The sequence below is a fragment of the Rhagoletis zephyria genome, unplaced genomic scaffold (genome assembly GCF_001687245.7).
Source record: "Rhagoletis zephyria isolate East Lansing unplaced genomic scaffold, Rhagoletis_zephyria_1.1 Rzeph_scaffold_00330, whole genome shotgun sequence".
NCBI classification, from domain to species: Eukaryota; Metazoa; Arthropoda; class Insecta; order Diptera; family Tephritidae; genus Rhagoletis; species Rhagoletis zephyria.
This window is the reverse complement of record NW_016157414.1, coordinates 244,597-272,423: the sequence shown is the minus strand read 5'-3', so window position 1 is coordinate 272,423 and position 27,827 is coordinate 244,597. Positions and strand designations below refer to the sequence as shown.

Below are 27,827 nucleotides of genomic sequence, written 5' to 3'. Positions count from 1 at the left end.
GCTTAAATATCGTTATCGACGACTTCGACTCCATGCATATAACAGGGAGTCGGTAACGTCGATAACTATGTTTAACCGGAGATTAGTGTTAACCAGACATTGAGTAACCGGCCCTAAAGTGCGAATTAATTTTTGATTCATTTTTTTGAAGCGCCCTGTTCACAGTTTGGTGGCCAATGGCCAAATATTTATTGAGAATGTCATAGTGAAACAAAACGAAACTCCGGAAAATCTTCTGGGAGGCGAACCTGCTTGTATGAGTAATTTTATAGTGATTTTGTGGTTGAAGCGGACGGATTTTCAGTGCGATAAATCTTATAACATTTATATTAAAAATATTATCTGGTAAGTGAAATGTATAGCCAATGTTTGAAAAGAAATGATAAGTACATAACTTGAATTTGGGTTAGCGCTAATCTTAATATGTAATGCACAATAGAATGTAAAGTATTGTGCTATAGTGTACTGAAATGGGGAGAAAACTATGCCGGCATCGGTAGCTTTAAGACTTTTAGGTGTTTCTATGCGCGGTCGCCTGACCTCCTGGATGATATTAGAGTGTAACGTTTTGGTCTGTGGATATCAAGGCCATAGATATTGGCTGAGAAGCTTGGGCGTGATTGAAAGTACTGATGTCTAAGAGACTGTGGTGCACGAAAGAAAACTCGCATTATTATTTGTGAAAAATGGACGAAAATAAAAACAAACGTAGGCGTTTTGTTTGATGAACGCTTTTTATTTTACCATCACACTGACGTTCCTCCAACACCAGCACGGGCAACAACAATGTCCACAAGTGTACTTGGCAGCTGGTTAATTTTATCAAATTGTATGTATTATGTACATTTTTATTTTTGGATGGTGATTCAGGCTGTAATTGGCGTCACAACAAGTAGTTAGTAGAGTAATAAAATTAAATTATGTGTAATCCACAAGTCAGTTTTCCTCAATTGTGCTTCAAACCAGTTCCAAACGAAGTATTTAGTATTTGTGTTATTATCTTAATAAATTAAATATATAAAAAACTGATGCGGTCCAAACGCTGGATCTTATCGTCCTGTGTCAGAGTCGCCGACAGGTTAGTAACTTGCCAGTTGTGCTTGTTCACAAATTATCCAGTAACATGCCAGCAACTCTCCAGTACCTTAATTTCTGAGAATTATCTCATAGAAAAAGTATCCCGAAAAAAACGCGAATGCAAATCCAGTAATAATTTGCAAGTTTCATTAACAGCTGATAAATTGCTTGTTTATTCGCAGCAAATTCTTAATAAAACAATATATTTTATATTTAAATAGGTTTATTTTGTCAATTTCAACAATGAAAACAAATAAACAGTTTCCTTATTAGTTTAAATTATATCCACCAACATGCGATCAGTTGTTTTTCGTTCATACAAGTAAAAATAGGAGTGTTCGCTATGCAACTGCCAGTAAGATTTAGCCAGTAACAAAATTCAGAGAATAAGATACCTTACTCTTCCAAAGAGAGAAACTTACCAAGTTTTGCGCGAACAGGAATTAGCAAACATTTGCAAGCTTCACTGCCACCTGGTGTCCACGGTTGCATTTCGAGCATAATAAATTTTTTAAATTATTTCTGATGGAAATCAAAACAGGACCTATACGTATATTTCTTCTTATTCTGACTTTCTTCAACATACGCTTCAATTTCTTTGTGAGAGTCACTGTCGGATTTTCTGTATCGACAGCGGTGTCGAGTGCGTTCCGATTACGAATACAGGGCTCGAATCGTAACCTCCGTTCACGTATCGAAAACGATACGAAAGAAATTACGTGATACGTCAGGCAGTATAAGCTGAATGGGACAAAGAGTACGTTCACGTATGTCATAATAATAAAATGTGCTTTTCGTGACGAGTAGTACGATATCGTATGTGGCGATTCGGGCCCAGCTTTTTCTGCCGAGTACCTTTCGAATGTTTGGAATTAATAAAATTAATTGAATAAACAAATATTTCATACTTCTTTCATTAGTAAATCGCAACAAGATTGTTAATTTTTAAATTTAACTAACTTGTTGATTCAAATTAGTGTTGACAAAAATGCAACCGTGTGCCACAATCATGCTTGCAAATTCTTACTGGCAAAGATTTTCCCAGCACGAATTTGCAATATCCCCTCCAAATGAAATGTCAAAATTGTGCTCTCTCTCTCCTTGCAAGTTTTACTGGGTTTTTGGCTAAACAAACACGGTTTAGTAACAATTGGTACCAACTTGTACAAATTTTTTGCATAGCGAACACTTCTATTTATCCAGTAAAATCTTGCAACTTCAACTGTAATTTTTCGCTTTCTCAATTTCTCCTAATTTGCAAGTTTTTGCGTACAAAAACGCCAAAACATGAAAATTCGTGAAATCTTTTACTGGATTTTACTGGAAATGAGTAAACCAACACAACTATTAACTTAATTTTTTTGAGAGAATGTTACTCATATGAAATCGTCTTAAAATACAAAAAATCGTCGCGGACTCATTTTAGATTTTTCTGTAACTTTGAGAGACTTCTTTAGGGTCCCAAAAAACAATTTACGCTAAATTAAATTCTTAGAAACGCTCGTTTCCGTCCGTCCGAATCAAAAGTTTAAAAAGTCGCGAGTTTTATGCTTTAACAAATTTAGCTCTAAAATTTTTCCTTTTTAAGATATCTACCCACTTGAGGCGGCATTTTAAGGGAAAAGTTTACAGTTTTATAACTTGGAGTTGACCCCATACCTTCCAGTTTGTCTATAAATTTGGATTATTTTATACATATCGATAACTCGATGAATTTAAAAAACTTTAAAATCCGATACCTCAACAAAATTCGACAGTTCGACTAATTTCGATAACTGTTCGTTTCAAGAGCACGATGAATTTCGATAATTGAAAAATCGATAACTCGATAAACTTTGGATACCTCTATAAATTTCGATAAAATTGGTTAGTTTTGATAGCTCCATATTTTTCGAAAGCTATTGACAAACTTTGATAACTCGTTACCCTCTAGTGATACGATAAAATTCGATAAGAAATGATAACTTGATAAACTCATATAACCTTGAAGTTTCGATAGCACGATATATTTTGAAAATTCCAAAAACTGCGATTCCATACATCCAAGAATTTCAGTTAATCAATAAATATCGATAACTCGATAAGTTCAAAGAATTCGGTGCATTACGAGAACTCGACAAATCTCGTTAACACTATAAATAATGATAATTCAATAAATATCGATAACTTGATGAATTTCATTTACTTGACACATTTCGATAACCCCATAAATTTTTATAGCTCGATAACTATCCGTAAATTTCGACAACTCAATAAACATTGATCAATTTGAATAATGCGTTGCGATAACTCAATAATATGCATAACTTGATAAATTTCGATAGCTATAAATTTCGATGATTCGATAAATTTCGGTAACTTGATAACATTCGATAACTAATACTAGGTTCACATATAAGTAGATTATCCTCATTTTTGAGCTTAACACCCTAATCTGTAATTATAACAAGAGATTAGCCATATAAAATTCGTCCCTTGTTAATCTGTAATTATAAAATAATCTCAGATTTAACCGATAACTTTTCGGTGTCCATCCTAGTTTTATCGATTGTTTTTGCGAAAAAGAGGAGAAATGCCAAATGTAAAAGTAAACAAAAATGTACGCTAGCAAGTAAAAGAGGTTTGTAAAGGTATTTTTAATAAAATGTTAAGTTAAAATATATTTATATTGCTTATTATAGCAGAAAAACGTGATCACGGTGGCACAGAGAAGAAACATAACTTTTCCTTGAGATGTGAGAATAACAAGCACAACAAATTTGACGGCTAATAATCTGAGATTTGCCTGTGTAAACGGGGTGATTAAAAAACGAGCTTTGATTGAGATAATATTGATATGTGAACATAGTTTTAATTTTTTATGACTGAATTTACTTCCACTCCTATTGCGAATGTCTACTGGCAGTAGATAAACGACTCTTAAGCGATTATCGATTATCGATGCTATTGCGAGTGTCGCTTAAACTATGTTCACATATCAATATTATCTCAATCAAAGCTTGTTTTTTAATCACCCCGTTTACACAGGCAAATCTCAGATTATTAGCCGTCAAATTTGTTGTGCTTGTTGTTCTCACATCTCAAGGAAAAGTTATGTTTTTTCTCTGTGCCACCGTGATCACGTTTTTCTGCAATAATGAGCAATATAAATATATTTTAACTTAACATTTAATTAAAAATACCTTTACAAACCTCTTTTACTTGCTAGCGTACATTTTTGTTTACTTTTACATTTGGCATTTCTCCTCTCTTTCGCAAAAACAATCGATAAAACTAGGATGGACACCGAAAAGTTATCGGTTAAATCTGAGATTATTTTATAATTACAGATTAACAAGGGACGAATTTTATATGGCTAATCTCTTGTTATAATTACAGATTAGGGTGTTAAGCTCGAAAATTAGGATAATCTACTTATATGTGAACCTAGTATTAGTCGCTTAATTAGAGACTGTGAATACTTTTTATTCGCTCATCCTTCTATTGCTGTTTTTTAGTAGTTGGAGTTTGCGTTTATAAAATTTACATAAGAAAGTGGTACTATAATGGATAAAAAGTAAGTCAATTGAACTGGAAGTTGTAAAAAATTGTGAAATATAAATGTGTATGTATGTGCCTGAATTACAGATCAAAAATTATAATCAACAAAAGGCAACTTGCGCGGTTGGCCGTGCTGATGCAAGAGAGTGAGGACATAGGCAAAGGAATTTCCGGAAAGTGTAGGGGAGGAAGCTCTGCTTCTATTGGGAAAGATACATATACAATATTTCTTGTGCATATAACTCCGGCTACGCCATCCACAGTCTTTTTGCGCAGAACCAACATCAAAACTTTACAAAAAACTGCATAATTTATCAATTGATTAGTGCTCGGAAATTTGAAATCTTTATTTTAAATTAAAGTTGAATTCTTTCACTACACTTGTATGTTAAAGTTTTTAAACTCGGGTCACGCGTTTGGACACAAATACCCAACATCATTGTACAAATATCTAAACCGTACCGTATTTCTTAAACTTCCATAAAGTTTATTAATGAGGAAAACAGCTTTTCCTGCAAATCATGTGAAGCCTAAAAACCGTGAAACTTCTACCCCAACTTCTATTAATAAAACTCACATATGTACATACACTTCAGCTTCCGATTCCAAGGGATCCGTATCATCTTCCTCATCACTAAACCATATTTCAACTGTGTTCATTTTTTTAATTTTATAATAAAAGCAATTATTTTAAAAATGATGTAAATAAAACACTAAAGAAACAAATGTAAACAAACAAACAGCTGTTTACAATTCTGTCAACCATTAGGGATGCGAATTTCGGGGAGTAACATCGATACATCGATGTTTCGATGCATCAGAACAATAAACATCGATGCTAAAATACATCGCCAGAAAAACATCGATATATCGATGGTATCCGATGTTTCAAAATTTGTTAGGTTGTGGTCCCATTAAAAGGAAAATTTAATACTTTTCAATTCCAACTCTCTGTAATTCAATTAGAAAAATAATTACATGGATGTATTTTTCCTCTATTTATTTACCATTCCTTTACCCTTCCTATAAATAGAATAGAAATGCATGCCGTCGTAAGTTTGCTGAGCCTAAAGTTCGAAGGCCCAATTTCGTTATAATTTAAACGGGATCCCGGTTTTTTTTAATGACTGAATAAGAAATCGTAACCATCAATGGGAAACATCGAATTTTGAACCGATATTATCGATGTTTCAAAAATATCGATGCATCGTTTGCATCCCTATCAACCATTCACATTAGTACACATTTTTATTGATCAAGTTACACAATAGCAAAATAAAAGATGATCGACTCGATCGACAAATTTCTATTCTACTGCCAATCGACACTCGCAATAGGGGCCTTCGATTCTTATCGAAAAATTTCAATACATTTTCTACCCTTTCGTTAGAATTCTTCTGTATTTCTCATTGTCTCCATTTTCGTCTTTATCTTCAATTTTACATTCTCTTTTTTGTCTTCATCGTTGTCATTTATTTCTTCATCACCACATTTATCTTTGATACAAAGTTTAATTTCAAATTAGAAGTGAAACAAAATGCGAAAACAGTTCAAACTGAACAGGTTTCAACCAGAACTATACACAAATACGGAAATTTTCATCATCATTTCCTTAAAAACGCTCTCATCCACAGAAAAATACCTTTTCAATGATGTTCTTGGTTTTTAAATCGGTTCGGTAGAATCGTCAGACCAACGGAGACAAAATTTATGTTGGCGTATTAACATATCGCACGTTTAATAATATATAGATGTAAGTCAAAATTTACGTTTTTGGAGATTTAATTATGCAAATAGTAAGCTTGATAAGTAGAATATGTTTAGTCTAAGAGGTAACCAAATTTCCCAAATATGGCGAAGATATTTGCCCTTCCATCTGTCTTTTTGTATACCAACTGTATGAATTGATAAAACTTTGACTGCCTTTTCCCACAAAATTGAAATTTTGAAATACTTCGTTACATTATTAAACGTGCGATATACAGGCATGTTTTTTTCGAAACCAGTTTTATCGAAATTTATCGTACGATTTCACATCGGCACGATTTACAAAATCTATTTCGGAGGATTTATAACAAAGGGAAAAATTTGGCACTAAATCGATTTGAAACATCTACATAATACATTACAATGACTACAAATATACAACGATTTGCAGAACATGCCTGATAGATTAAATTTTTTCGCATTATTTCGCATTAAATTTTTAGCGCCATTATACCATGTTCTGACCGACAACGAAAACACTTTGAAAACGAGTTTTGAGATTGTGGGCTGAAGGCTTTTCACACCGGCTGTTACTGTTTTCGTTGACATTTTTTTACATCTTTTGATTAAAGTTTTGGTACACAAAAACAAAACCAAAATACTTTTCCTTCATTTTCTTTTCATTTACAACTTCTTACTTTCATTCTTATTTTACTTAGGCCAACCAATTAACAATAAATCTGAAATGGCGTATTAAAGATGATAAAATATGACTTCCACTTATAAATAATCGAAAAAACACCGATTGGAATGAATGGAACATGAGTTTTCAAGTAGTTTTCAGCGAAAACTGGTTTTAGATTGACAGGTTTTACATGGACGAAAATACAAGTTTTAAGTCTAAAACAAATTTTACCAACGAAAACATGTTTTCGATGTCGGTCAGAACATGGTATTATGTTCATGCAATATTCTATGAATTCCGTACTAAAGACAAAATGATAGGAATGCGTTCAGATTATCCGGTCCCATATTATCTGGGAACAACGTTCTTATGAATAAGTGAACAGAAAAATGTATTCCGAATGTTCGTTATGTGAATAAATAAACTCTCGCCGTATGTTAACATTGTTACGGTAATTTTACACTGTTTACGGACATTTGGGAATATCATTGGTAATCATCAAATTTTTTCGTCAAAAGAGGTATTAAATAGACGCATTTTAAAACCCCAGTATTACGAATCCGGGAACGTAAATTAACTTTTTTAATTAATATTTCAAAAGTAATCTGTAGAAAATACATTTCGAACATTATTAACAGGGAACGGATTTTTAGGACCTAAGGCAAAATAAAATAACGAAATAGGATAGAAAAGGCAAAATAAAATAGCGAAATAGCCAGGAAAAGGCACTAGAAATCGCAAAAAGGCAAAATAAGGCACTAAGGGCCGTTTGCACCATGTCTGGTTAATTCTAAAGGTCTGATTATGCGTACTTCGCATAGATTCGCACAACTTGCTAAACGTAACACAACTTTACAAAACCTAAGGCTGATTATGCTTCGCATGCAACCAAATTAATCATTACTACTGCAATGGAATCAGAGTCTAAGTGGTTTACCAAAAACGCTATCGCTCGCTTGGATGTACAAAATCGAATGAATCTCCTTATTTTTCTAAGATGGCGCTTCACTTGTACAAAACGATTATTGACATAACGAGTAATAATAAAACTAGTATACCAACAAACGAGTAATGAGTCTTAAGGTCTAGTTGCAGTTTCATCTTAACAACTAACTCTTAAGGTCTAGTTACAGTGTGTAAGTATAAGCACATGCCCACTCTACTACTGTTTCCTACAGCTCGGCCGTCCTGACTTATAGGAGCTCCTGATTCTACGACGTTTCTGTAAAAGCAAAGTTCTGGTCACAACAAACAAAATTTTTAATTTAGCTTGGGTTTCTAATAATTTTATCACAACGATTTCCTCTTAAATTGCACCAAGGTTTTAAATTTGTTATCGACCAGGTGCCATTATATGGAATCTGTGTCTGCTGAAAACCTTCTACATCTTCGACTATGTAGCGATCATTTTCTATAACTTTAGTTATTCTGTACGCTCCCTTGAACTTGGGTATCAATTTGATAGACACACCTACTTGTGAACTGACATTCGAGACTACAACGTAGTCTCCTATGTTAAATTTGCGTGGTTCTCGTCGTTTTGTATCTGGGTACGCCTTGTTGTAACTCTGTGCTTTACATTGCTCTATTTCTACCTGTTCTCTGACGTTTTTTATTATTGATGGACTAAAATTTTGTACTGGTTCTACTACAATTTCTCTGATACTATCTACGATCTTTCCTTTTTGCCAAACTCCGAACAAAAGTACACTTGGTTGTTCCTTGGACGCTTTATGCACCGTCATGATTCAATGGTACAAGGTTAGATAATTATTGACAGCTGCAGTTTGACACTCCCTTAAAAAAGGTTGCATTTACGAAGGACGGAGAAAGGGGAAGAATGAAATCTCTTGGTGCGAAAATGGTAGTAGAAAAGTACACAAAATAGGGAATAAGTAGTGAAATTCCTTTTGTAAATTCTAATGTATTTGCAGGAAATCTGGCATTTTAAACGAAATTTAGAACGTAATATTGATATATCTACGTGAATTACGTAATTTATGTGCTATTTAGCTGTATAAAAACTGCAAAATGACTCAAAATTAAAATAAGACTACTATGAGATTGATGTAAACATCTAATTTAAAAACAGATAATGTGTGCATCAGTTAAATATGAGTCAGAATTTCTGAAACTGGCCACTTGAATTATGTATTTTATTTCTAATCAGTAGTGGTACTTTTTGATAGCCATTGGCAATACAAACAAATGGGTAACTTTGCTTTTACAAAAAAAAAATATTTTCTTATATATCGACAAGTGTACTTTTTTCTCCTTTTTACTTGAAAATTCAATAACAGACGAACTAATTGACCGATTTTGACAATTCAACAGTCATTTTCATTGCTATTAAAAACTATTCAAGAACATGGGTTTTATTTATTTAAAAATATTTTTTAAGGGTAATTCTCAGCTCAATTTCTTTTTGTAGCAGTTGAATTTTTAAATTGCTTGCTTCAACACTACCGTTGTTGACGTCGGGTATGGGCTGAGGTGTCGCACCGTTGGTTGCTGTTCCGTCGCTCGAACTGTTCTCCGATAAGCGGTGCCCAAATGTACCGCTACGTGTACACGACAACATGTTTCGCATGTACACCGCGCCATCATCGTCGTCTGTACCATAGCTGTTCCCGTCGTCTTCCTCGCCGTTGTTTTGACCGTTCGGAATATTGCTCTGACCGTTGTTCTCCACATTGTTTTCACCGTTGCTTTCCTCGTTGTTCTCACCATTGTTTTCCACGTTGTGCTCATCGTTGTTTCTGGCCACACTTTTCCGCGCTGTTGCTGAGCATTTACATTTTCCATCTCTTCGTCGTCACCACCATCTAAAACGCTTTTTTCGCCTGCCTTGTCAACTGGGCATAATCCTCGCGCCTCCACAGAAAGCTCGCTTAACTCGCAGCGAGTATCTTTCCGCATTTACCGCGTCGCGATTCATTTTAAAAATTAACTTTTTACTAAAACTTTTACTCGGAACTTAAATTTTATAATCAAAATGGGTTCAAAGACCACTTCTGATGCAATGGTATTAGAGTCTTAGTGGTTTACCAAAAACGCTACCGTTCGCTTAGATGTACAAAATCGAATGAATCTCTTGGGGTGTTCACAGTTCGTTCCAAATTGTGTCTGAAAATGTAGACGTCTACATTTTGAGACATCTTTAGCATCAAACTGTGAGCACCCCTTTCTAGCAGTCGTCGCAAAATCGTCTCAAAACTTTGCTGGTGTTGCCAGACATTTCTTCCTTGCGTGCATTTTTTATATGTCGCCTTTCGATTTTGTATCTGAAAAACTGTAATTATTTAACTTAATTACCAATTCGTAATATTTGTTATTTCTTTTCCTTGATTTGTTTCTTTTCATCAGAAATTGCGCTCAAATTAAATGCAAATACAGAAAACGTGCCCAATAAATAAAAAAAATGTGATTAGTATTGCCATAATGCAACCCTGCTGCGAGGTTGCAAAATGTAGACGCGTAAAAAACATACCTTTGAGTGTGACAAAATGTAGACGGCGTCGTTTTCCAATTTTGTATGGGAAACAACAACACCACAGATTTTACGGTTAGAAAACGTCTTAAAATGTAGACGTCTACATTTTGAGACACTATTTGGAACGAACTGTGAACACCCCATCTTTATTTTTCTAAGATCTTAAGGTCTAGTTACAATGTGTAAGTATAAGCACATGCCTACTCTACTACTGTTTCCTACACTACCAACCTTATGCATCGACACAATTCACGGTGTGTGAACAAAAACAGCTGATTTTTGGTTTCTTTAGTTAAATAGATTTGTTTACAGAAAAATCCATTTAAGTGGTTTTAATGGGCTATATTTGTAGTCCAAATTAAGTCGACACCAAAGTTCTTTGCAGTTTGACATAATTTTCAATACAATATCTGTCAAAATATGTAAATAAAACACGTATATTTTTATTAAAAAAATACGTAAGTAACTACATATATTGCAACGATATATTTACTAGCAGGGGCAGCGAAACACTCTGTGCCCAGGTGGGTAGCTCTGCTGGTGCCAAGAGTATAGAGGTAAAGAAAATAGGTTGCCCATGTAATTGACATGGTTAACTGATTTCGTTAGAAAAACTTATTGTGTCGTGTATAACACAGGGCAACACTGATTTTGTTTCCTAAAATGTAAAAGCAGTTTTTGATAGACTTTTTTGTGCTGATTACGAATCTGTAAGTATAAAGTTTCCATCAAGTCTAGATTTTGAGAAAAACGTGTATATATGGAATCAGGGAAAGCTAAATCACAGACATTCTTAATCGAATATACTCTATCTCTTTAGCAGAAAAAAAGGCAATTTCCATAAAATCCGTTCCCTGATTATTAACGATGTTAACTCCTGGTGGCACCTTTAAATCATAAAAACTTACAACTTTTCCTAAAAACTATTTTGAGTAGGGGAAGTCGAGGTATTCTTGGATACACTTTTATTTTGGTGGAAAACTCGCAAAAAACTAATTTTTGTAAAATTTGTATAGCTTGGTTTTGTAGTACGAGAAATAACCTTCCTTTGGTAGCAGTTGGATCAAATTGTATTAAATTATGCATGTTATTTCAGTTGGCACAAAAATTGTGTTTTTGCACTTTTGAAAAATCTCGGGGAATTATTGGACAGTTTGTAAATCGATAAAAAATGAAAATTAGTGGTAGAAAACATTTATTTGTGAACGAAACCGAAAGAAGACATCATAATTACATAATAGAATAAAGTGAAAAATTACGATAAAAAATATTCCGAATCGCAGTGAACACCCGGCGCAACTAAAGCTAACACCTCGATCACAAATAATGCAGTGGGCTGTTCTGCGGTTTTCTTGTTTCGGCATATTTTTCTTGCAAATTATGCATAAATCAATGTCTTCTTCCATGTCAGTTTCGGTCGGAGACGGTATTTTCTTCATAGGTCAGCCACAATTGCAGGCATTGTCGAAACAGCCGATTTCAGGATATTGCCGAAATCATTGATGCCTCCTTTTTTGCATAATAAAGCGGCATTCTGGCTAAACCAAAATTTATCAATCCAATAAACTATGTGTAGAAATTATGCAAGAAAAATCCCTCAAATGTCAAGATCTAAGTGTCCATTAATACCCCGAAGACAGTGCCCAATTATTCCCCGAACTGTCATTTTAGCAAAATCGCGGTGTATAAGTAGGTAACACAATACAAACTTCATACAAAATTTTTATCTGCGTCGGAGGCCTAAACTTCCACAAGTTTTATAAATATATTTAACTGAGTTGGTTCATCGGAAAATCTGATCAAAATAAACACAATACTAAGTGAAAAAAAAGTTTCGAAGTATCAAATTTCTATTTGCTATGGCAGCGAGATAACGGTACGTGTATAAACGTCGAGTGCTCAATGGAAAATGAACTCAGCATGTGACGAGTTGATGACAGTTGGTTGAAACTGTCAAGCTGTATTAGGGGAAAAAATTCCTGCTGTCCAACAATACCCCGTTTCCAAGAATTCCCCGACTTCCCCTACCAATAATTAAAATAATTGTGATTTAAGTTTTCAAAATTCGGGTATGCCATATGTAATATTTTTCCGCGCACAATTCCTTTTTGAGTAGGCGACCTCTAGCCGTACCAATACCACGGCTACGCTATTTATTACCAGACGTGGGCGTAGTGCACTAAATTTCAAGTACCACTAATATTGAATATAGTGAGGCTTATTTTTTTCTAATCCCACTAAAATTAGTGGGACTCAGATTTTTTTCACTACCACTAAATGCGTTAGTGGTAGTTGAAAAAATGTCCACTAAAAATAAATGCCTTTAGTGGTAATTGAATTTTTTCCACTACCACTAATGAGTTTAGTGGTAATGTAAAAAATTTTCAATAATTTCAAAGTAGCAGAATCAACAGATTTTCCACTAAACCAAATATAGTAAAGTAATTAGGCCTTTTCAAGTGATTTTTGGAAATGTATCGGCTTTTGAATAAATGTGTGTATATTTTCTAACATAAGTACATACATATCAATTTACAGTGTATTTCAATACAATTACAATATTTCTTTTAGATAAACACAAACACAAATTTCGCCTTTATGGATTTAAATATTAAAAACACGAAGTGTAGACTAACGTAAGAGGTTACTTATACACATATCGCACACGATCTTCAAAAGTGACGCAACTCAAAATTTGAAATTTTTGAAATTTTTCAAATTTTAAAATTTGTGGGAAGACGCAATCAAAGTTTGATCAATTCATACAGTTGGTATCCCAAAAGACAGGTGGAAAGACACATATCTTCGCCATTTTTCATTCCATTAGTCATCTGTTAGGCTCACCATATTCTCCTCATCAAGCTTTTTAATTGTATTATGATATCTCCAAGAACGTAAATTTTTAATTACATCTCTATATTATTAAACGTGCGATATCAGTTTTTCCTTACTACCAAGCATTAGTATTATTTAGTGAAAACATGGCTTTTTTCCACTATTTGCAAGATTTAGTGGAAATAGTTTTTAAGCCATTAATATTAATTTAGTGGAAATTTTGTCAGCTCCAAAATCACTAGGCTTGGAGTGGAAAGCATTGTGCACTACCACTAGAAATAATAGTGGTAGTGAGAACACTGATCTTTTCCTCTAAAAATGTTTGTTCATAAAAAAAACCAGCTCCATTATCGCTATAGTAGTGGTAGTTAAGAGCATAGTGCACTCAAAGATTAGTGCACTACGCCCATGTCTGGGTATTATTATTGGGAATCTTCTGAAGAGAAACAGAGTTTTCCGATCGAAAAACATTGATTTTCAAGAATACTACACTATTTCTACAAAAAGTTGGAAAACTTTGAGCGCTTTGAGCACTATTTTTTTCGGTATAGAATAATCCTAGGGGGCGCCGGCATTAAAATTCCGATTTTACTTTTTCACATGCACGGGGCTAGTTTATAGCTAACTTATACCTAGCCAGAATTCAACTAGTTGTACCTTTTTATACCCGAGCGCACTTGTGCACAAGGGTATTATAACTTTGTTCACATAACGGTTGTTTGTAACAGGCAAAACGAATCGAGATAGATATAGACAAATGTGTACATAAATAATCAGAATGAAAAGAGAAATCGATTAAGCGGTGACTGTCTGTCCGTCCATCCGTCTGTCCGTCCGTCTGTGCACACGATAACTCGAGTAAAAATTAAGATATCTTATCGAAACTTGGTACGTGTACTTCATTCGGGCGTAGGACGGATGGTATTGAAAATGGGCAAAATCGGACAATAACCACGCCTACCTCCCATATAACGGTTATTTTCAGAAATACAAAAACTGCGATATTTTAGTAACTACTGAAGATAATTCACTCAAAATTGATATTTACAATAAATTTTAGACGATAAATAAGAATATTGGAATTTTATGGTTACAAGTGTATATCTTGGTAACCGCTGCACCAATTTCTTCGAAACTTGGCACAGTTGTTGGCCCTGTTACAGCATACCAAATGGCCGAAAATTTTTAACATCGGACAATAACCACGCCCACATCCCATATAACGGTAATTTCGATAAATACGAAATCCTCGATAAATCAGTAAATATTAAAGCTAATTTATTCAAAATTTGATGGTTGCAACAGTGCTTTCCCAGGAAATACGCTTATGTTAAAATTTTGGTAAATGGGCGTGGCAACGCCCACTTATNGGCTTATCATGTAGCGGTAGCTTTCTGAAAGGTGGAAAACATATATTTAATACTTGCGCCGGGTATTTAATGTTCGGCTCCGCCCGAACTTAGACTTTCTTACTTGTTATTACTTACAATGGTGGCCTTAAAATTAGAAACGACGTGCTAGAAAAACCAAAATCACTGTACAAGTTTGTTTAAGACGGACACTGTAAGTGATGAGCACCGTTATTCATAGAGTAGGCCATGAACATTGTTGTCAAAAAAACACGTACAGATTCGATGATTGGTTATTAAAAAAAAAATTAAAATTATTTCGCGGTTTATGTTTCTTGGCTGGCCACGCAAATAGAAACCCGCAGTTTTTTCTTTATTTTCTCGACTTGTCTTGGAGTTAGCGATGAGCCATAGTTAGTTTGCAATAATTTTGATAGATGTTGTTAGAGGGAGTTAATTGTGAAGTGTTATCAAAAAGAGAAACTGTCGATGTCGGCTATCGCACAAAAGTTTTCTTGCTCCAAAAAAAATGGTATTTGGGGCAATGCATTTATACAATAAAACAAAGACGTTTGAAACCCCTAGCAGGAAGCCCCGGCCTCGAAAAACTACTCCACCTGAAGATAGGCTTATTTGTAGGACCAGCAAGAACAATCAAATTAATGCAGAAATCTCCGCTCGGGCGATAAGAAGGCGCTTACAAGAGTCGGGACTTCGTGGATGCATTGCACAAAAAAAAACCGCATGTATCAAAACAGAAAATATTCAGAGGTGGTTGCGGTTGGCTAAGGAAATGCTTAATAAACATCCACGATACTGGAATAGAGTTCTCTGGAGTGACGAATCGAAGTTTAATTTATTCCAATCCGATGGAAAAACGTATGTGAGGCGTCCTCCAAGCATGGTCTTAAACCCCAGGTACACGGTGTTAACGGTAAAAAACGGTGGCGGATCTATTATGGTTTGGGGAGCCTTTTCCTGGCGTGGTGTGGGCCCAGTTGGGCGAATTCAAGGAATAATGGGCCAACATCAATATAAAATCATTCTGGAGAATGTAGTGGAACCATATTACTTTGAGAATATGCCAGTCCATTACATTTTCCAGCATGACAATGACCCAAAACACACTTCAAGGTTAGTGAAGAGCTGGCTTTCGGTTCAAAATATTGATGTGGCCCCGCATAGTCCGGATCTCAATCCAATTGAAAACTTGTGGGCAATTCTGAAACGAGATCTCAAGGACAAGAAAAGCGAAATAATGATGAATTGTTTCAATTGGTGCGGTATATCTGTCCAAACATGTCAACATTTAATACAAAGTTTACCGAGAAAATTGGACAATGTTATCTCACAAGATAGTAAAAATTATGACCATTTTGTTTAACTTTGTGAAGATATTTTTAAGTTGTCGCTGTGGTTTCTAATCATATGACCAAACTGAAATCGGTGTTTTTTGGGTTGAGTTACTTTTCTTAAAAATAGTGTTAATGTTGTGCATTTTTTGTGTTAAACTCAAAGATAACTTGTTACTTTATTATTTCTAATTAATAGTTTTGATGTGGCGAAACAAATTTTTAAAAAGAAATTAGCAAAATTATATGCAGCAAAGTTGTTTCTAATTATAAGACCACCACTGTATATCCTTCGGCCATAATTAACTACTACTAAGGGTGATGACCGCAAAAAATTGAGAACTGGTTTCCCCTGCATTAGACGTCAGCTAACTTGCAGCTAACTACTTTTGGACATAAAATATAAATATATATATTGAATTTTTTAAATTTTTTATATTTTTATTTATTTACTTTATTTAACATTACATACTTTCATTACATATGTCCTTTCATAGATCCCATATTTCAATTCCATCGGACATAACATCAAAATGATAATATAAAATTTCGTCCATATGTATATTCCTGAATTCGAGAAAGCATCGGCGAAGTGCAGAAAAAAAGTTTATTCAAAGTAATATTTGTATGCGGATATCTAAATAGAAGCTTGCTTAGAGAAAATAAACTCCCGGTAACGTTTGCATGACTCCTACACGACTTTACAACTCACTAAAAGTTAGTCATAGCTAATTAAAAGTTAGTTATTTATCGATATCCCGCAAAAAAGCTAACATTAAATTGCCTATTTTATATCAATTGATAATTTTTTTCTGCAGGCTATGTACATATTCACCCTCCTTTTTGTCCTTAGAAAAGTGAAGTGGTTAAATTTACATTGGTCTTCATCTTTGTTTTTATCTTTCATATCATATAATGTGATCACATGTCATGTGCCGATTATTATATCTATAACACTGTCAATAACTGTGCCGATAACAATATCGATAAACATATCGAAAATATAGCATAAAAATCGATTAATTAATCGATAACAGTATCTTTTATTATACCGTAAAAATATTGATTATTATATCGATTATTATATCAATAACATTATCGATTATGACATCGATAACCATATCGATTATTATATTGCTAAAAATATCGATTATATCGATAACAATATCTGGTATTATATCGATATCAATGCCGATCTTCTTCCTCATATTTATCTTTATTTTTGCATATTCACCTTCACCTTTATCTTACAAGTGTTTAAATTTATTTTGATCTTCCTTTTTGCTCTTATCTTTACGCATCTTTTTGTTTGTTTTGTTTGACCTTTGCCTTTATCCTTTTCTTCATCTATGTACGTACCAACGTTTACTTTCATTCGTGTATTTAGCTTAATCTAAATCTTATTATTATTTGTTAAATTAATCCCATGTGCATGTATATGAAAAGCACTGGTTTCCGTTTCAATCTTTTCTGCCCAATTATTTCCGTAGAGTTTGACAATTTACTCCCAACCAAACAACTGCCGCTAAAGAAATTTCATTTCAAAAATTCAATAAATATTCTTACCCTCTCAGTTACCTTAATTCTTATGTATTTCACATTGTTTTATTTTTCGTCTTTATCTTTAATTTTACTTTCACTGTTTTGTCTTAATCGTTATGATTTAATTTTAAATACGATGTTAACCAAACCCGAAAACAATTCAAGAGGAACAGATTGCAATAACGATACACAAATAAAGGAATATGCCAACGACGTGCTTGGCCGTAATTTTTAACCAATTTTGAGACCATAAAAACTCTCCTCATCTACAGAAAAATACCTTTCCAATGGGTTTGAAATCGGTTCGGTAGAATACATAAACGAACGGAGACAAAATTTATGTTAGCGCATTAACATATAGATAATTGCTTATTTGCGAATTCAGCGTCTTTTACCTAGCACAATAATGACGCCATTTTGAATTTTGGTTCCTGCCACATTAGCAGTGTTGCCAACTTTTGAGTTTCAAAAAGCACCAAAAAGCACTAAATTTTTTTTAATCAGAGGATACATTTTTTCAAACAGTTTGTATTTAATAACAGCAAAAAATAAACAATATTTAAAAGCATAAATCAACACACAAAACTTTTTCGCTCATAACGATTTAATAGCCCCTACACATGTTATTATGATTCATGCTTACGAAGTAATACCGAAGTACTGCACATTAAAACTGGTATATCTCGAGAAAAAAACCGAATCGCAACAAACGAAAATTTTGTTTTAAATGGTAAGAGTAATACTAAATGATGCCCTAAGTACAAATGAGCAAAAAAATTTGTTGTTTTCATACTCTAACCTCAAATATCGCGAAAACCGTGTTTTTAGCACTTTAAGGTAAGGATATCTCAAAATTCTGAGGTGCTAGAGAAATTCTGCAGCGAGATTTGGATTCAGCACCAAAAAATCTAAAAGAACCGATGCATTTTACTAAGGTGGCAAAAAGAAGTCAAAATTTGTCGAACTGTGTAATCAATCAAAATATGTACAAATAATTAGAAAATAAAAAAATAAATACTTAGTTTACCTGCGTGCTAGCATTTTCAACGCGAATACAATTTAACAAGAACGTGGGTTTGCAACTTCCGCTTTTTTATCAATCATGGTTGCATTTTTGTGCATTTAAATTTGTAGATTCTTGTAAATTCATTCCTGCCACAGCTTTAAATATTTCAAATTATTTCATATTTTAACTATGTATGAGAAATTTAGAGTTCAGAGAAGAGCACTGAAAAGGGCACTAGGCACTAAACCATTTTTTTGGGCCTTTTAATTTTCAAAAAGCAGTAAATCTAGTGCTTCCACACGAGCCCGCGGGATTTCGCGGGTGCCCAAAACTGCCCAGAAAGCGTTTCTCACGCTATAAGAAGGTTCTTTCCCGTACGCAACGCGGGATCCCGCGGGTGCCCAAAACAGCCCAGAAATCATTCCCGTACACAAAAAAATGGGTAATAGCGAAAGTTGGAACATATTGGATCGTAAGTGTCTTCTTCTTCCTGCCCGAAACAGCCCAGACTTTTTCTCCGGGTAAAAAGGGATAAAGTGTCAAAGTGCATATCAGCTGTTTTGTGTTTACATGTTGCCTGCATTTACTTGGCGCTTTTAAGGAATAGTGAATGCCCTGTTGTGGTATTTTTAATCTTTATATACTTAAAATAAAATTTGTGAAATCGAAATTAGATCTCCAGGTGTTTGCATTTAAGTGACAAAAACAAAAACAACGTGAGTCAGCTGTTTCTCAAATTCTGGGCACGAAGTGAGGTTTCTTGCGTTCCCGTACTTCTGGACTTTGTTCCACTTTTGAGAGCAACTTTTCGCTTATTCTCTAATTACCGGATCCGGTCCGGATTGTTAGGGAAACACCTAAAATGGATAATAAATGTGCCCGAAACAGCCCGAACATTTTTTCCGGGCACAAATATGCAAATTCAAATTGCCAGATGTTGTTAGTTTACATCCGAAAGCAAATTTTATAAAACACAAAAATTGAAAATATCACAGAAGTTTCAGAAAATGTAGGTATTTGCTAATTTTATTAGCCATATAAGATAAATACACATAGAGCCGATTTCTTGATTCCGTGCACGAAATGTGGTTTTTTGCATTCCTCACGCTCATGACCAGTGTTGCCAGAACTTTTGCTAAATTGGCAAAAAAAAAAAACGGCTAAAAACGGCTAAACTAAATCACAAGTAGAAAGACTAGTTCTTGGAGAGAAGTTGCAAATTTAATTTGGAAAAAATTTTAGCAGCAAGAATTTGCAATTAGGAAAAACATACAGTCAGTCAATAAAGTTTAGGCACAGCGAATTTTTTACAATACGGGCAACTATTTTTTAAATATTTTATTTTTCGCAAATTTTTTATAAAAATATGGTTAATTCTACAACAAAAACCCCAAAAATCGAAGTTCCAAACCTTGTGCAAAATTAAAGAAAATTTAATAAAGGAGTTCGTTAAATTTAAAAATTTACAAACTTGAGCGATTTTAAAATGAAAACTGTAAGTAAATACTTGTTTAATTAATTAAATCAGGTAATTCCAATGATTTGGAAGTTGAAAGTGAAAAAAAACTGTACATATTGGTAATCGGAATGCAATCTCAACCAGAGTCGATATAGGATACCCGACAAAGAAATTTAAACGTTTGCTGAAGAAAGTCGGACTAACAAGAAATATACATGTAGATCCTGTTTTTGCACCTCTGAAAGAATTTTAAAAATTCTATACAAATATCTTTTTTTTTGAAATGCAACCGTGGACACTAGCTGGCAGAAAAACATGAGAGAGAATTTGGGAGCATTTTTTCTTACTGTTTTTTCCTTAATATAACGAAAAATTGACTCAATTTGAGACGTTTTTCCTTAATTCAGGTTCACGCCAAAAATAGGGCGTCATTTATTTGAGGAAGTAAATTTACTCAATATAAGTAAAAATATCCTCAATATAAGCAATAATTTCCTTAAATAATTTTGAATTTTGTCAGTACTGTTAAGACAAAGTTAATTGCTTAAGACTACTGCTTTTGGTTCTGAGATCGCAGGTTCGAGTCCGGCTGGAGGTGGTTAGAGTAAGGTAAGTCAATTATTTCAACTGAAATATAAATTAAAAATTTTAAAATTAATTTCACATATGGAAAAACCTAAATATTCAAATACCATAAAAAATAAATTTAATTTTTTTTAAATAAAATTTAAAAAATTACAATTAACAAAATAAATAAGAAATAAAAAAATATTAAAAAACCAATTTCCTGCTCTGAAACTCGAACCTTGCATCTCTCGACAGGCACTCCAGAGCATTGCTCTGTCGGCCATTGCCACTGTTGGAGCGCCACGAGCAAAATGACAATCTTATTCCTGTCACCGGGGATGAAATGGCAAGTAAATTTTTCCTAAAAACTAAGGAATTGTATTTTCCTTAAACTGAGACAAATGTTTACTCATATTAAGGCAGCCATGTCATTGAAGCCATTTCAAGGTAATATTTCCTATATTTCCTATATATTTTCTTCCTAGCATCGAGGAATGTTTTTGCTATGTGTACTATCTGATATTTTGAGTGATAATTCTCGCTGGATTTTCGACGAACAAACCTTTGTCTTCCCTACAAGTAAAGAACTTTCCAGACTGACCGATTCTCAACACATTCAAATAAAAACCAATACACATAAAAAACGCTGTAAAAATTTGCCTTCAATATTCCCTCTAGTTAGAATCCGCCATTGGGATTTCTTTAAAATAGGTCTCTCTAGAAGCAGTTATGGTGCCAGCGCTCCGATTTCTAGAACCTGTGCTGAACTAAACTTAGTCTTCAATGCTTTAGAAATTGATTTCACACAATCAAGCCCTACGCCTTAGGTACACATCTGCGAGCATTTTTCTCTGCACCACATCACTAGTGATGTATTTACTCTTAGCTCTTTTGAACCTAATGTATTTAACATTTGTCCTAATTTTTAAGTTTTAGTAGCACTTAATTAGTGTTAGCTGAGTAGTCTGCAAGAATAATTTGTTTTCCAAGACTGAAATAAATAAATAAAAATAAATAAATTTTAAGGCAGTAAAACAAGGACCTTAAGTTAACATCAACCGAGGCTATATATTGACAAGGGATGCAAAATCACATTTACAGTAAAGAACTGGTCAGATGTTTCAGAATTCCGTTCAATTCTCATGTAAAATATGATGCCAAAGGCTGCAGATCTCCCATTCAGATGACCAGTCATATGACTGACAGATGTCTTGTAAGGTTCCCAGAGAGTTTTGCTTTACATAGAAACTTGTGCTCTTTTATTTTCATTTTGATGCATTTCAGTGTTGGTTCTTTTAATTCAAGTTGGCCTTCGGTTTTTGGAATTTAAATAAGAGGCATTTCATGTCACCGCGGCCACCTCTTTGCGCGACCTCGCAGGATTTGGATGAAAGTAAGCATATTTTGCCTATATGACGTATACAGTCTAACGCTCGAGCAGTATGATAAATAGATATTGAAATTTTATGAAATTGTATGTACATATTTGAAAGAGGAAAGGTATGTAAGAAGCAAAAACAATATGAAAAAATCATATTAACTTTACTAAAGGCCTGAAATCTTGAAAATCCCTTCAAGGAAATGGCAGAATTGAACTTTGTTGCAAGTTCACATGGGAAATCTGCTTACGACGTTATTGGAGGAAATTTTAAGAGACTGGCAGCTAGAGCAAGTCTTCAACTCCTGATTTTACAACAAATTCGTACACCCGAAGCCCTCTACCAATGGGGTGCTGTATGTTTCCAATGGGATGCCTGTAAAAAATAACTGCAACTAACTTTTCGGTGGACTTTATTTCGACTATGACTACGTGCCAGTTACTTTAATAAACCTAATGAGTAATAAAATTATAGTTTAAAAGAAAACCAATAACACGCTTGTATTACAATAAGAACTAAAAAAAAATTATTTATTGATTTAAAGATTCGTTAAATAAGGATATGAAGTTCCCTAACTTGATGTTATTTAACCTTTTAAACTAGCTTAAAATAGGATTAAAGTAATTGGCACGTAGTCATAGTCGAAATAAAGTCCACCGAAAAGTTAGTTTTTCCACTTGCAAATTCTGCTCTACATTTATTTTTTTCATCTCCAGTTCTCTTAATTTTACTTCTTCTTCTAACTCAAACTTATCCATCTCGATTTGAAGTTTCTTTTCCTGCAGGGAAAGAAGCATTGCAAGTGCGTTTGCGCTTTTAGATTTGGGAGTTGCCTGTCTACTATTTGGCACAGAGTTATTTAATACACTGAACTCAATAGAAGATTCTGGATCTGCGAATGTTTTCGGAGAGACAACGATGGAATTCTCAAGTCTCTCATGGCCACATTCGGGATTCAATGCTTGCATATCGGTTTCTTCTATTAGTATGTCGTCGATCGTCTCCACCGATGTCTCAATAATGTTGCAGGGATTCACTCCTCGCCTTTGTCCGAAAATTTGTTCAAGAATATTCCAATGGGGGCAATTTTTTTGTATGTACTCTTGAACACTTTTTTCTTCACCGGCAGCTAAAAGACCAGCGCCAGTTTGGTTTTTCCAGCTTAGAACGCTGACGGTACGTCGATTTGAGGTGCCTCATTTTATTTTTTAATGGAACCCATTTAATGTATTTTAAAATGGTCGAATTTGCAGAAAGTTTTTTTGTAAAAGGCCGGGCAGTAGGTTTCTGAAATAAAATTTTTACATGTATGTATGTATTTAGTTAAGGTGAAGGGTAAGACAAACGAGAAACAACCTCAAACGATTCTGATCTCTCCTTCATTGCATCCGCCACCTCTTGCGCCAAATGAAGCGTTTCTTGCTCAGTCCATCTATGTGTACTATTTAAACGTTGGCGCTTTACTAGTTTAATTTATATTTCAATAAATATTTAAGTCTTACCTCAGTCATTTCAAAAAATCGTTGAACACAAATCAAAATGAAAATAAACAAAACAGTCGATTGAGGGTTGCACAGCACGCTGCGTAAGTTTGCGCTACAAAGTCTATACGCAAAGTTGCCTTATTTGTGCAAAAGGCTTTCCATACAAATTTTGACATTTCATTTGCGAGGGTTTAAAAATGCACAGTTTGCCCACTTTGCGAGGGCTTTGCGCCTTTACATGAGTACCCTTAATGTTTTTATGTAAAAATACAAATTTTTAAAAATGCTATAATCAAAAAAAAATCAAAAAGAAATATGTTTACCTTTTTTTTTTGTTTTTTATACGTTGCACATTAATGTAAAAAATGAACAATGAAATCCCATAATAAGACGGAAGAAATACTTTGTTTTCATTAAATTTCGTTAAAAGGTTTCCAAGATACAGCACTTTAAAGAAATGTATTTATGACGTTTTCTTAAAATTTGAGTTCCGTGTAAATAGGCAACCCTACGTCATATCCGCGGGGACATGAAATGCCTCCGTAATGAAAAATGGTAATTTTTCCATGACTACATGAAATTATTTATACTGAGAAAAATATAGGTATCCTAAGATAACAAATACAAGTAAATCTTGTCGAAAGTTAGCATCAATATTTTTAAACGTGCTAAAACGCAAACCCTTACATATATCGATATAAAAACAAAGGGATTCATGCCACATTCAAAATAAACGGCTCATATAACTACAAAAAGCTAACTTAAAACTAGTTGAAAAGTAATGCAGCAGTAATGCAGACGTAATCTGGAGATTATTTTCTTTAAACAAGTTTATATTTAAATATCCTCATACAAATTTTACTTTGAATACACTTTCCTTCCGCACTTCACAAATATTTTTTCGAATTGAGGACAAATTAAAGGAAGGTCGAAATTTTATATTATCATTTTGAAGTTACGTCTAATGGAGTTCGAATATGTAATATAATAAAATAAAGTAAATAAATAAAAAAAAATAAAAATAATTAGTTTTTCTTATTGATATTTATGTCCAAAAGTAGTTAGTTACAAGTTAGTTGACATCTAATGCAGAAGTAACCACCCTTGACTATTTCGCGGCAATCGCCATAGAAATATAGTTAGCTTTCCTCAAAGAAAATATGCAGATAATAGTGACCGTTAGTTCCTTTCTAATCAACGTCAAGTTAACTTATAGTTAGATACATCTCCCGCACGGGGGAGACTCAATTCCTATATCTTTTCATATATAACATTTCATTTCTTGTTTTTTCTTATATTAGGTACGATTTGTTGATTGAAATAAACGGATTTACTAACTCTTTAATTTCTTTTGGATTTTGGGCACGATCTCCCGCTGTGCGGAGGTTTACGATTGCCTATCGAGGGGCAAAGAGTCGAAATCAGATCCTACGTAGTGGTAGTACGTACCTCTCCTCTACCTGGTTTGAAGATAAACGAAATGAACACTTCCAGAGATATGCACTACGAAAAATTCAGTTTGCATGGCAGGTGTCACGTCCCATTTACCTCAGTGGATCCCATGTGGTCCCGGTTAAAAATCATAACGTTATGCAATCCCATGTGGTCTCGGTTAAAAATCATAACGTTATGCAGACAAAGCAGTTCCTTCTGAGTTAGTACCGCACGGATCACCCCAGTAGCCATTTGATCGAAACTGAACTGCTTCATTGATGGTGTTGGCTAGAATCAGCAATACGTTCATACGCCATCCGTAGAACCGGATAGATTTAAAAGTGTTTTTTTTTTGTTAGAATTCTAAATCAAGATAAGTAGTGAAAACATTTTCTCAGGGTTTTTGCGAATATACATACATATAATTAAAATCCTTCGTCATTGCGGAATATGATTTACTCTTGACTCAAAACAACTTAACTGATATTTTTTAAAGAATTACATAATACAGATTACTTTTTTGGACTGATATAAATTTGAGAAGAATTTTTGGTTTTTATTTTTTAGGAATTGATGATAAAATTAAATGTTTCTTGATTCTTTCACTGCATTCTATGGCATCAAGATTTGCTCGGTATTTTTAGAATTTTAGAAGTATAAAATCGAATAAGGCGATGGGAATCGCTTACCCTTTCGCTTCAAGAAGGCATTATTTTAACACGGGCATGTCATTGGCCGTAAGCCCTTACCCGCAGCATTACCTTCGAAGTGAACAAAGTATGTTTCACAGAGAAACTAATGTAGAATGCCTAGATAAGTACATACTTATGTACATATAATAAATTGAAAACAGAAAATACAGATTGGCAGTGTTGCCAAGTTTTTAATTTGAGAAAGCACTAAAACCCCAGAAAAATCGGACTTTGTATGCATGAAAAATTGAATTGTAGGGATGCCGATTCAATGTAATAAAAATCAATGTTTTTTGTTAGATGGTCGAATTTACTGTTGTTTATAAATTCAAATATTTTCGTTAAGATTCTTGTTCTTATTTTCTAATTTGCAGCTGTATCCAGCATTGCCGTTTCGCTTAGATGTAATCAAAATTGATTAATTTTTCCTTCCTTTTTGTTAAGATTTACAGATTTGGTGTCTTCAACCTTAAAACAAAAGCACCAAAAAACGCACAATGCACTAAACTCTAAAATTTTCGCGTTTTGTATAAAGAAAAGCACTAAATTTAGTGCGAAAAGCACCAAGTTGGCAACATGTGCAGATTGGCTTAAAAAAAATTTTATAAAGCAGTTTTTATATGTACATACACATATATGTATATAGATATTTAGATCTTCCTTAAAAATCGGTATGTACATACATACATACATATTTAATTGAACTTTAAATTGTACTTCTTCACTCATGTACTTCACTTCATTCACTGACTTCAACTTCGCTGTAAATTAAACAAAGCAAAACATGATTTTTATGCAATGGAATTTTCCACAGAAATCAGCTGACTACGGTGAAGCATTCTACTTTGCATTCCCCGCAATGAATCAAAGCAGCGAAATTAATAAAATATTGTAGAACATTACCACTAAAAGCGATTACCTATAACTATTGACTCCATAAAAATAATTCGCTTTCTAAACTTAAGGTGCGGTTAAACGTGGCAATAAAAGCTGTTTTTGCAGATTTGCAGAAATCACTTTCGGAAATAAAAATTGCAAGGTGTAACTGCAACTGAAATTACGCAAATCGCTTTCGGGAAATAATTTCACCTTGCTCGTGCTGCACTAGCAATTTTAATTTTTGCTGCAAGTGCTGTCAAACCAATCGAGTGTTTCTATAAGATTATAAAAATGTTGCACCACACTTAAAAAAAAACCTTGTAATTATTGTATTCTCCTAATATGAACAATATACATAAATATTAAAGCATTAGACACTATGTGATTGTTTTGTGCGCATTTGAGCATTTTTAACAAATTTTAATGGTCAGTAATTTTGTTATAAGCATAAAAATGTCTGGTAATGTCTGGTCGAAAGTGGGCTTGTCTGCATTCACCGTGTAAACAGACAACAAGTTGCATCGGAAATTTTGATTTTCAGAAATAAAACCTGCTTTCGAAAGCCATTTTACATGCAAGGTGTAACTGCTCCTGCGATCTCTTTTGGAAATTCTCGAGTTTGACAGACTTTTGAAAAGGACTTGCACTTGCCACGTCTAACAGCCACTCTACCGTTACATAAGCTTGTTGACAACATTGCTATACTCCAATCTAATCTAGGCAGGGTTTGGTAAGCTGTTACAACAACAAAGGCAAGACAATATCACTACCACCATTACATTTCCAAAGCAAGTCTGAAAATGGAAGCGAGACTTGAATAATTTTTAAACAGCAAGTGGAAAATTTTAAATATACTCGTTAATAAACACTTCGTCATTGAAACGAAAGGAACGGTGAAATATCTTTCTTTAATGTTTATATTATGCTGATTTAGCGTTTTGTTTCGGGCTCTGGCAATTTGCAGAAATTTCCTATTGAGTAGAGTTTCCTCTCCAAAAAACAACAACCTATCAACTCTGAGGTCAACAAAACGACAGTAGCCAAACCGGAACAACCATATGGGGAGTTGAATTTGACTTTAATTATGATGGTAAACATACGTACTAGACTCCTGCGCAATTCCATTTAAACGGCCCAACAAGACATCCGATCGCCGCGCAAATACTTTCCATCCCCTACTTTCATCGTTCGGGTCAATTGTGAGTAAGCATAAACCAGTTTCAGCAAGCGTACGTAAACTACCGATCAATAGCAACACGCGTAGAGTATTTACTTTGCCTTCCGCAACTACTGCGAGTAAAAGGTATTTGACAGTAGAGTACTCTACTGGTAGTACTTGAGTATTTT

At 34.0% G+C, this 27,827-nt stretch overlaps 1 protein-coding gene across 1 annotated transcript in view; it reads left to right on the top strand.

Moving 5' to 3' along the window:
- The first annotated feature begins 223 nt into the window (after positions 1 to 223).
- capt (adenylyl cyclase-associated protein 1) overlaps positions 224 to 27,827 on the top strand; it is a 94,607-nt gene continuing 67,003 nt past the window's right edge. Inside the window, exon 1 of the mRNA XM_017610677.1 lies at positions 224 to 345. The gene's annotated coding sequence lies outside the window, so the exon portion shown is untranslated. The remainder of the gene's footprint in view (positions 346 to 27,827) is intronic.